General features: G+C 40.9%; 1 protein-coding gene across 1 annotated transcript in view; it reads left to right on the top strand.

The window, feature by feature from the left end:
• The first annotated feature begins 9,577 nt into the window (after positions 1-9,577).
• Positions 9,578-11,473, top strand: part of cnot2.S (CCR4-NOT transcription complex subunit 2 S homeolog) — a 40,722-nt gene continuing 38,826 nt past the window's right edge. Inside the window, exon 1 of the mRNA XM_018255959.2 lies at positions 9,578-9,854. The gene's annotated coding sequence lies outside the window, so the exon portion shown is untranslated. The remainder of the gene's footprint in view (positions 9,855-11,473) is intronic.

Below are 11,473 nucleotides of genomic sequence, written 5' to 3'. Positions count from 1 at the left end.
AACGCTACGTACACATTAACGCATGGTTTACTAAACAGCGAAATGTGCTAAAGACAAAATTAACGCCAGAATATTCGCAAACTTTTACCGCCACATATGAAGTGGCGTAAAAGTATTTTTTCCGCCAGAAAATTCTCAAGGGGCAGGAAATATCCCATAATAATGTTTTTTTTTTACCCATCATTCTTTGCTGACAGGAGGGAGATCTGTAGCTATTGCTGACAGGATGTTTTGGCTTCTGCTTCTATCTGGTGCAACAGCAGCAGTTTCAGCTCAGAGGCGTATTATTGGCAGCGGCATCACCGTCCAAGGATTCGTCAGCCTCTACACTTTTTGGTTTCATTGGGATTGGCTACATTAAACTGTGCATTTCTATGAAGCAAAGAGATTGACTGGTATCATTTCCTATGATTCTATTGGCAGAAGGGTTTATATGATGCAGACATGTTTGATTGGTGTTACTCTGGTGATGTTGTTGGACGGTATAATCATCAGTCAATAAAGTTTATCAGTTTTGAAGATGCATTTCTGGCCATAAATGTCACAGTAAAAATTGCCATAATAACCGCCATAAAACAAGACATAAATATAGCATAAATATTCGCAAAAATGTAATTTTTCGCCAGAAAATTCGCAACTCGCTAAAATTACCGCTAACGTAAGCTGGTTCCTTAACGTAGTTACCGCAAGTGATCGCAATGACTTCTGAGCGCATCGCTGTTTAGTAAACTTAGTCGCTGCGAATATTCTGGCGTAAAAATATTCTCAGCGATAACATGCGGAAACTTAAAGTCAGATTTACCGCACTTTAGTAAACGGACCCCCAGGTCTATTTGCAGTTAGGCAATTGTAATAAAAATAAATAAAAGTAGTCCAGGCTACTAGAATGTACTGTGACGCCTGAAAACTGAAGTTATTATATATATATATATATATATATATATATATATATATATATATATATATATATATATATATATATATATATATATATATATATATAGTTAAGTTATTATATAGTAACCTATAGAAACCAATTAGAAGGTAGCATTTTTATGCTTGTGTTGCTCCCCAACTGGGAGGAGCCCTTCGCTAATTGGATGCCGCCAGGTCTTAATAAGAGAGGAGACAAGCAAGAGTTCTGGACGAGCAAAGGGGCACGGTCGTTATAAAGTCTTTGGACAGAAGGCACAGTTCTAGGAATAGACAAAGTGTAGTCAGACAGGCCGGGGTCGGTGCAGGCAGAGTTTAAACAAGGTCAGACAGGCAGTGGACGGTTCAGGCGGAGTTTAAGCAACGTCAATCAGGCCGGGGTCGGTATAGGCAGCGTTCAAGGATAGTCAGGCAGGCAAGGGTCAAAACTGAAAGAATCAGAACAGTCAGGCAGGCAAGGGTCAGGATAATCAGAGTTCAGGATAGACAGGCAGGCAAGGGTCAAAATTGGCAGAGTTCAGAGTAATCAGACAGGCAGGGATCAAAAACCAGGACCTCAAACATGAGAAATCACAGCCAGGAAACTAGCAAGTAGAACCTACAACGGGCAATGAGTTTGAGTAAAAAAGCCCCTTTAAATATTCAAAATTCACGCCAAACCGATGACGTCATGATGTGTCAAAAACCCGGAAATGCGGTCGCACGCGCCATAGAGTGACAGGTAGTGAAGGGGGAGAGATCAACGTGGCGGGCGTCCCAGCCGAAGGCGTGCCAGGCTTCCCCGCCGGCTCACTAGACAACCAGGGTGAGTTCACACATCAACTCCACTTATATTTGAATGTGGCTTAAGGGTATAAAAGGTTGGGGACCTCTGATCTAGATATTGTTGTATATTATATGGTAGATTTATGATATCACCTTATGCTATCAAGCTTTGTAACATCCTTGTTCCAACAAAGACTATGGCCTGACTGGTCATCTAACAGCCATAATAATTATGCCAGGCTAAAAGCCATAGACAAATAATGTGTTACCATCTTCAGATACCAATAAAATTGCACCATATTTGGCATCATCTTTACTTATACAGGCATTAATACTAGACAAGAGGGGAGTCCTAAGAAACTACATTCAAGAAAGCAACACACTTTTTACACCAAAGTTTTATTCTTATGATTCTCCACTTACCATGAGTAAGCTGAAAATATATTTTCAAAAAACAAAAGTTTGTTAGCAGTGGTAGAAATTTAAATGCTACCTGTGAATTTAAAATGGTTGAAAAGCCAGATTATAACCATAAGTAGGGACATTTTGAATGAAGGAATCTAAATATGTTTGAAAAATCTATGACAGGGACAACATATATTATAGGTATTATAGGTATAGTTTTCAAAAAGATTTCATTCTAAAAATATATTCTACCATGAGGCATAAATATTCAAAGCACAAAAATACTGTATATCTTACATAAAACTTTAAAAAAACAACAAATACATACATACATACAAAGCAGACATTTGTATTTTGTACCATTTTGCCTTCATAACTGCAGAAATTATTTACTCTTTTTAGCAATTTTAAATTCTTTCATTGATGTTTGGTGACTGCACACTTTAAAGCACTCTGAAGCAACAGATATCCTGTGCATGACTTGACACTGTACTTTAATTCAGAGCTTTTTTGCCTGTGGGATCCCCTAAATGCCTGCTTTGTGTATATTATTGTGGAGAAAATTATGGGTAAATTCCTGACACTATTAACCAGGACCCTCTCGTACTGTTCAAAGAAATGCATTTCCTGTGGTGAATGGCCCTTAATCAAAATGGAGCACTAGTAATTTAAATTAATTTCCTGGCCATGGTCTGTCAAACTAAACCTGATAAAATTTGTCAACCTTGGATAAGCATAAAGGGATTATACCTGGAGAATGAACATGAAATATTGATTGACTAAATACATTTTCTTTTCTTTCTTAAAATGTAAAAATATAGAGTCATTCAGAGAATAAACTTGTAATACAGGGCTTAAAGGAGAAGGAAAGATTAAAACTAATTAAGCTTTATCGAAAGGTCTATATAAATAAATGCTGCTCTGAGTCCTCTGTCAAAAAAAACACCATATTTCTTTCCTTCTATTGTGTACACATGGGCGTCTGTATCAGACTTCCTGTTTTCAGCTTAAACCTCCAGGGCTTGGGCTTGAGCATGCCCAGTTTGCTCCTCTCTTCCTCTTTTCCCTCCTTCCCACCCCTCCCCTCTGTAATCTGAGCCCAGAGCTATGAGTGAGCAGGGAGAGACTTTGACAGGAACTTATGTCACACCAAGCAAATATGCTATCCTAAACAAATAGAGAGAGTTTCTAGAGCTGTTTACTCAGGAATGGTAAAGCATTCTACAGAATAAATGGTCCTGAGTTTGGGGTAGGCAACAATCTGGACAAACAGTATGATAACCAATAGCAACAGAATAAAGTGAACTAGCAGGTTCAGAAGCACAAGAGATGGCAGTTCTATATAAAGGAGAGCAAATTTGAAAATTGATTCCATGCCAGACATGGGTATGTATAGAGGTGCCAATGCGTAACAAGTCCAGCAGACAGGGCCAGAGGCCTTGTGACAATCACCACATACAGCAAGGTATAATCATTAGGCACCTCCCAGTGATTATAATCTCTTACCTGAGACCTGAGTCAATGAAAACTGCAGCAGCCTGGGGAATATCTGTAGGAGCACCATGTTGTAATCTTCTTCTGCTTCTTCCTTGCAGCCCTGGGACGGATGGACATGCACTGTAGAGTTAAAAAACAACTTTTGCTACTTTTCATTCTACTACACATGTGCACCTGGAACAGAACTTAGAGAAGATCCAGAAAGAAGAAGAATTAAAGGGCATGCAATGCAATATAATTCAGCTTTCTGGATATTGGGTTTGGATCCTATACCTGTATAGAAATGTTTTTGACTCAAAAGCAGCATCACAACGTACCAATAAGAGGACAACTGGCTACAATATGTCCTTACTCCTGGCACCAGCACTTTATGGACTAAAATGAATTATGTCCTTGAACTCACCCTACCCCCCTTCAAGATTAACATGGTCAGTCTATTTACCTTTACAGTCATACAACAGTGGTAAGTCTTATCAGGCACAGATGAGAGTATTAAAGTATTAATATAAGTATGATTGGATAGTATTAAAAAATCTGTATGCCATATGGAATGGGCATCCTAACAGAAATTCATGTAGACATGCATAGCCTTTGCCAGGAGACAGTCCTCATGAGCCTTCAAGGATGTGACCTAGACAGAATCTAAATTATCATACCCAGTAGATTGGGCCTAGAATTAAAATCTGTTTGGCACACCCCAACTTGATTCTACCAAATAGGATGTTCTGTGGCAGTCTGAAATGCAAATTATAAAGCCTTCAAGTAGCATAGACCATAAAATCCAGAGTGCCTTCTGTCAAACACCACTGTCAATCATAAGGGTTACAATGACGAAATAATAACTTATTATAAGGGGACTTCGAATATTAACCTGGATGAAAACAGTTTTCCATGGCTACAGCCACATTGATGGTGTGTGCCCATTAACAGCCTGCTCTGTATGTCAACCATTAATAAAATATGGCCCCCTATTGTACCTTAGACAAACTGGATAGGACTGTGCTATAGTTTACCTCAAAGCATGGCCCTAAAACAATGAGGCAGTTATGACTCCAGTGCATACAAAAGCAACTAAATTTGCACTGACATATATATAGAAGATTATTTACCATGATGAAAATATCATTGTCAGTTATATAAATAAACCCTGGTTTTATCTGCAGAACATATGGAGCTACTGAGCCTTTACCAACACTGTTACCAGCGAATAGTAACTGTCTGCTGGAGGCTCGGACCATGGCAATATTTAGGGCTTTAGCACACGGGCAAATTCAGGGAGATTTAGTCGCCTGGCGACTGATCGCCTCTTTTTAGGGGCGACAATCTCCCTGAAATGCCTTCCCCCTGCTAAAATGAAAAATCGCCTACGCCAATGCACTTTCGGTGCTTCGATTTCCAAAGTTGCCGAAGTTGCCTCACGAGGAAACTTAGGGCTACTTCAGAAATTGAAGCGTTTCAAGTGCATTGCCGTAGGCGATTTTTCATTTTAGCAGGCGGAAGGCAGTTCGGGGAGATTGTCGCCCCGAAGAAGAGGCAATTAGTCGCCAGGCAACTAAATCTCCCCGAATCTGCCTGTGTGCTTTAACCGTCAGAACCCTTTCTGAATCGCTCCATTTATCTAGCCCAAGACCTACAATATCACAAAGGCATGATACGGTATACAACTTATTTTCAAATATTTTCAGTTATTACCTTAGCCAGCCCCAAAGCCACTGAAATGTTTGGTTGTAATATTAAACAGTGCCAGAACCAAATAAATTTATAACATGTACATTCATATTTGTTAATTACATCAGCCATCCCCAGCACCACTGAAATGTTTCAACATATACATTGTTTGATTAATACATTATGCCAGACTAAGAGCACTCTGCTAAAGGGTCAAGATCTTTTTGTCCCCCTTTCCATTTTTAAAATGTTAGGAGGTAATGAGGCCCCATGTTTTTTTTCAGTGAGGGAGGCAGCTGGCTCTGAAACCTGAATTCCTCCAGAAAAAAAAATTATAACCTCCAGTATAGGGGAAAAAGAGATGGAGGCCATAAGGCTCAGGCCACTACCTAAACATTCTTCATCACAGAGATGTCTGCTAACCCCACTCCACCAGGGCAAACCTGGGACTCCAAACAGGTTAAACTTAGCTAATTGCCACCTCCCTCTACCATCCGTAAAAATCATAAGGGGTGTAGGGCCATACACATCACTGCTGCCAGACACTTTTCAGGTGAACCCGGTTAAGCACATGGATGGGGGGACATAGCACTTGCCAAGGACAAGCAATAAGCAGGCCAGAAGGGCAGCTGGACCAAGGATCAATATCAGTGATATCAGCCATAGTACCACTGTGCCTACCTGATCCAAGTGATGAAACACTGAAGACTCCATACATGAGGTAATGTGATAAGGGGGATAAAAGATATCAATGACCAAAATCCCAGTCCCTAGGACACTTTCTGGCAAGCCCTAATGTTTTCCCAAGGCTAAAAAGAAATTTTTTTTCCAAAGGGAGCAAAATTAAACTGAAGCAGGACAAAAAGACAATGGATTGGGGGGCGGGGATGGATGTTAAAGCTTTGGGGAGTGTCTTCTGATGGGAGCACTGGGGTGGGGCTCTCCAAGGTAAGTATGACTGAAGTTGGCCAGGGAAAATATTTCTCAACCAGTGCCATTAACTTAAAGGAGACAAATAGCATACCTAAAAACACCTCAGATCTTGTAGTTAATAATGAATAATATATGTTGGTGCTTTTACATTGGGCTAAAAATTAAAACTATCCTATCTTTAAAAATGGCCCCTTTGTTGGAGCTCCCCTAAGATCTGCTACAGCCCCTGTCTGTGTTTCAAATGAGCTTGTCCAAATGGCCACTGCCTGAAGCAAAGTAAGAGAGGAATCAGAAGGGTTCGGGATTGGTTCCCATCCTACAGTACTGAGTTCTGCCAGATTCCCTGTCCTGCCAGGGAAAGGAGGCAACAGGAAGAGGAAAAGAAGGGTTGAACTAGTAGGGTTTTTGCAGAAATTTTCAAATAATCAACCTGAAACACTACTTTTTTCAGCACATGTCTTATATACAGTATTTAAAAGCATATAATGCACTGGCACATTCTTGTTTTTTACACAATATGTCTCCTTGAAGCTCACTTAATCTGTAAATTTCTTGCAATTTTAAGCATATATTTAATACTGGTACTGGTTTCTATATGGTATATATGTATATATATATATGACTTCTGGTCCTTCGTTTCATATATGATACTCCATCAAGCTCTCCTCTCTCATTTACTTGTTGCTCTTGACCTGCTTGTCTTGTGCAAAATATTTTCCAACCTTCTAGCCCTCATTTCCCCCTAAACAGCTGCACCATCATCACTAAGCTCATTTTACTCAAACATCCTCATCCCTGCCTTCCTAACATAGCAAGCAGCAGGGTGATTCTTAGATAAGTATCTGACAAGTTCTTGTCTTCAGCTTTTCATCTAATTCTGGTAAACATTTCTATCTTCCATCTTGCACTAAACTTGTCATTGGAACCAATGTACCATGAATGCTGGGCCCTTGCCAGCTCCACCACAAGCCAAACCCTAGCACCAGGTAAATAACACACAGTTCAGATGAGTCCTGGCAACAGATTACCATATTTATCTTTCTATTAACTTAAGCACTGTAAAAGGTTCTTCACTGTGAAGGCAGAATCATTTGATGCCAGTTTCTATTAAAGGGGACTTGTCACCCTAAGAAATAATTCCAAATTATTTTCTATCATGTTAGTTAAGTAAAATAAACTTTATTTGCACTATATTTATTATTTACATTTTGATTCCTTTAGTCTTGGAATTACACTATCACAGCAAACAGGCAGGAGCCATTTTGTGGACACTGTTTTGTGTGTCAGCCCCAAACTCTTGTGTATGCACCAGAATGGGGAACCTAATTCTCATGTGCAGTGTCCTATATAATTACAGAGTGTGAGGAGGGAAGGGGAATGTGAGAACTACAATGACATGTAGGAAGTGCTAAATGTGCTAAATGTGCTAAAAGTGAAAGTAATTGACTGCCAGAGGTGGGGAAGATATTTGGTTGGCAGCTCAGATATTTAAACACCTTTATAACCAGTATGGATGTTTTAATGAAAAAAAATAATTTAGTTTTCATGTTTAATTTGCAAAGGACTTTCATTATACAGCTTTTTATGTGTATATAATATATATATATATATACACCCTCTCCAGCTATAGTCAGGTGATCCCACTGGTGTCTAATAAAAGGGCAGCCAAGTTTGGGAGTTTTACTTTGAAAGCAGCTAGTAAGTTGCAGGTAAAACGTAGTCGTCCCTTTGTAAAATGTATAATGAAACAATAGAATTCTTAATGAATCAGATGAAAATTGAGTGTAGGACTGGGCAGATATGGGATGACTTTGACGTAGTTGGCCAGCTTAAATATATTGCAATATATGGACAAACAATCCCTGTTTTGTTTAAAGGGTAAGGCATTTTTCAGTAGCAGTATGCACAAAATGTCTCTGTCTTAAATATATTGATAATGGGTTGAGTGCTGAGGACTCTTGTAATTGTGTATATATATATATATATATATATATATATATATATATATATATAAATAATTGTATATATGTTAGTGGATTGATACATCTGTATAGCTATCTACGTGCAAGGTCATTTGGAGGGGTTTGATAGAATATTGTCTCTTTTCAACCCAGATAACCTATGTAACCATGTACCTCTTGGAACAAAGCATTGGTCAAGGATACTTTTCCTGAGAGCTCCAAACTGCTATCTTCAGTCACTTCTCAATAGCCCTTGTGTCTGTCTGGGACCCTATAAATGTGCAGTCTATGAATGTGCAGCATAGTAATGTTGGGCAGTTTGCTATAGAGTGCATATGTGCAATCCTGACAGCCACATGGGGCTGCTGGGAAGTGTGAAGATGGCTACATGATGCTCGTAGGAAAAGTATCCTGTGCTGATCTGCGATTCAGTAAAGAGGAGTGCCAGCCTGGGGGTCAAAAGTTAGCACTGGTGGGTGTTCTGAACAATCAGGTATCCTCCAGTGATACCACTTCCGTTGTCCTTTAATGTGTTTAAAAACTATTGCTAATGGTGGCCCCTTTAAAATGACTATTTGCCTAATGCTAGAAAAACTAATGAAAGAAATGATGGGAAAGTCAGCGGACATGAATATATTTACTTTGGGTTACCAATTCCATTTAGCAAGATAGCTGATTTGAAGGGCACATATTTTTTTCTATTCATAAAATCTGACTTGTTTTAAGGTGGTCATAGACACACAGATCCTATCGTACGAATCGAGGATTCGTACGATTTTCGGATCGTGTGTGGCATGTGCCGACATCTTTCGTCCAGCGGAGATCGGTCGTTTGGTCGATCGGTCGGGTTTGATTTTGACCCGACCGATCCCGCTGCAGCCCACGGCACATCGTAATCGGATCGTTCGGCCATACGGCTGAACAATCAGATTACACCCGATATAGCCATGCCTGTTAATGGCATATCGGGGAAAGATCCGTGAGTTTGGCGATGACAAAAAAGTATGTTCGATGAATGCAATAGAGTGATTGAACAGATAGGTGTCAATATAAGAGAATAAAAATACAACAATAAATGCACATTGTGCATGTAAGTGTTAAGAGACAAGGGAAAGTCGCTCCCTGTCCCCTAGAGCTTGCAATCTAAATGAGAGGGATATTATTGTCTTGCAGCAAGCCTGTGCACAAACACCTCATGTCCTTTTCCCTCTTCCCAAAAACCGGCACACCCACTCATAGCAACGTACGAAGCCACATTCCTGTCAATTTCAATAACAAAATGGGGATATTAATGCTTTTTATTCAATAAATCGCTGTTGTGTGTAACAGACAGAGCCGGGCTCCATTTTCCTGCTGCCTGGACTGAGATGTGAGTAAAAGCCGCCAACCCCCCTCCTCAGTCCTCCTCCTCCCCCCGCACAGACACAGAGGGGAGGGGGAATCCCACAGCCGAGCACCGGAGAGGAGGGACAGAACCCGGGAGGAAGAGGAGGCCGCAAACCCCCCCCTCCACTACTCGCTAGGCCCCGGCTCCGCACCGCTTCCTGGTTACGAGCTACCGTTGTCAGGGAGGGAGGGAGAAGGAAAGAGGGGGGTCACGGCGGAGGGTCAAAGGGGAAAGGTCATCCACCCAGCATCCTCCGTGTTGGATACACAGCCATCTTGCTTCTGCGAGACAAGAAAATTCATGCGGTAAGTGGTTTTAATCGCCCGAATCACGTCATGCACTTCTTTCCCTAGGCAAGCTAACAGTGCTCGCTGCTTATTAAGGAAGCAGGGCCAGAAGGCCGGGGAAAAGAGCTCTGCGGAGGGAGGGGGAGGCCCAGGCGGCTTTTGTGTGGGCTCAGGCCGGTGAAGGCTCTGTAATAGGCAGCGGAAGACTTCGAGACGGGATTTCGTTCGTGCGGGGGGAGAGATGGGCGAATAGGCTAATGAGAGAAGACGCAGGGCCTTGCGTTCTAATGAGGAAGAGGAGCCCGGGGAGTGTAGTAAGGCCGCTGCAACTCCAGGGCCTTGGGGATGGGAAGGCCTCGGCACAATTAGGGATGTTAAACCTTCCCCCGCTTTTGAGCAACATATTCCATCAGTTCCCCAGAGCCTTACGTGCTGCACAGGGATGTGGTCAAACAGCAGCAGGGGAGGGAGAACAAAACGTGCACCGTCCCTGTGTTCCTTCCTTCAGAGGGAAAATGAACCTGTAATTATTGGCAATAGATGGGCGCACAGAGCAGTCACAGGCAGAAGGAAGCAATAAACTAGTTGCAAATAGAGGGGCTGCAGTTTATCTGTCACTTCCTGGTTCAGGTTCAAGTGTAAAACTTAAAGTATGGAGATGATTTTGTGTTCTAGATCGGTGCACCCCCCTCCAGCAGCCTTGCACTGACATGTTCTGGGGCACCATTTGGCTGCAGATCTCTGCTTTACTGCTGTACGGCTCCTTTCTTGCCACCTCTAGTGTCAGGCAGTAGGAAAAGGAATCCTGAAGCATTTTCCTGGTAGTCATCAGCTCCCAAGCAAATAGCCTGTTCCACAGCTTGGCCATATTTATGTCCAAAGTCACTAATCCTGTGTCCTCTCCAGTTCTGTACAGAGCGAGAATGACCATAAACTTGAATTTGAATGCGTCTAAAGTTTTCTTCACAATTGTATATGTTCTCCAAGTTTTTTTTGCAGGTAAAGGTAGCATAGGTTTATTTCTGAATGACTACCATAGGGATGTATTTAATAGGACTACCATAGGGATGTATATAAATATAGATATTGATGAAGTAGTGGCCTCCCATTGATATTGCATCGGTATGAGTTTTTCAGAGGTATGCTTTGTATTCTTCATTGTGCTATTAGTATCGTTTCCATTCAATAACTATTTATATATATATATATATATATATATAGTCAAAAATAGGTATGATTTACTTTAATTTGAACAATTTAAATATATTTTACCAGCAGTGTCAAACTTTTGGCCTTAAACACAGCTTAATGTTCTGCAGCATCTTTCTTCTGCTGAGGTACTAGGACACTAGGCAGTACATGTGCTGTTGGATGCTTTACACTTTGCAGTTTTAGTATTGCTGTCCCTTTAGATTCTTTATGGTGTTGACATTCACAGCACCTGAAGCTTGCCAGTCATATAAGTGACAATGTATATCTGATTGCAGCACAGTTACAGTCAGAGTGATACAGTAGAGTGCTTAAAGGGATTCTGTCATGATTTTATGGTGTAGTTTTTATTTCTAAATTACACTGTTTACACTGCAAATGATTCACTCTACAATATAACATTTCATTCCTGAACCAGCAAGTGTATT

This window comes from Xenopus laevis, chromosome 3S (assembly GCF_017654675.1).
Source record: "Xenopus laevis strain J_2021 chromosome 3S, Xenopus_laevis_v10.1, whole genome shotgun sequence".
NCBI classification, from domain to species: Eukaryota; Metazoa; Chordata; class Amphibia; order Anura; family Pipidae; genus Xenopus; species Xenopus laevis.
This window is presented reverse-complemented; position numbering and strand designations above follow the sequence as displayed.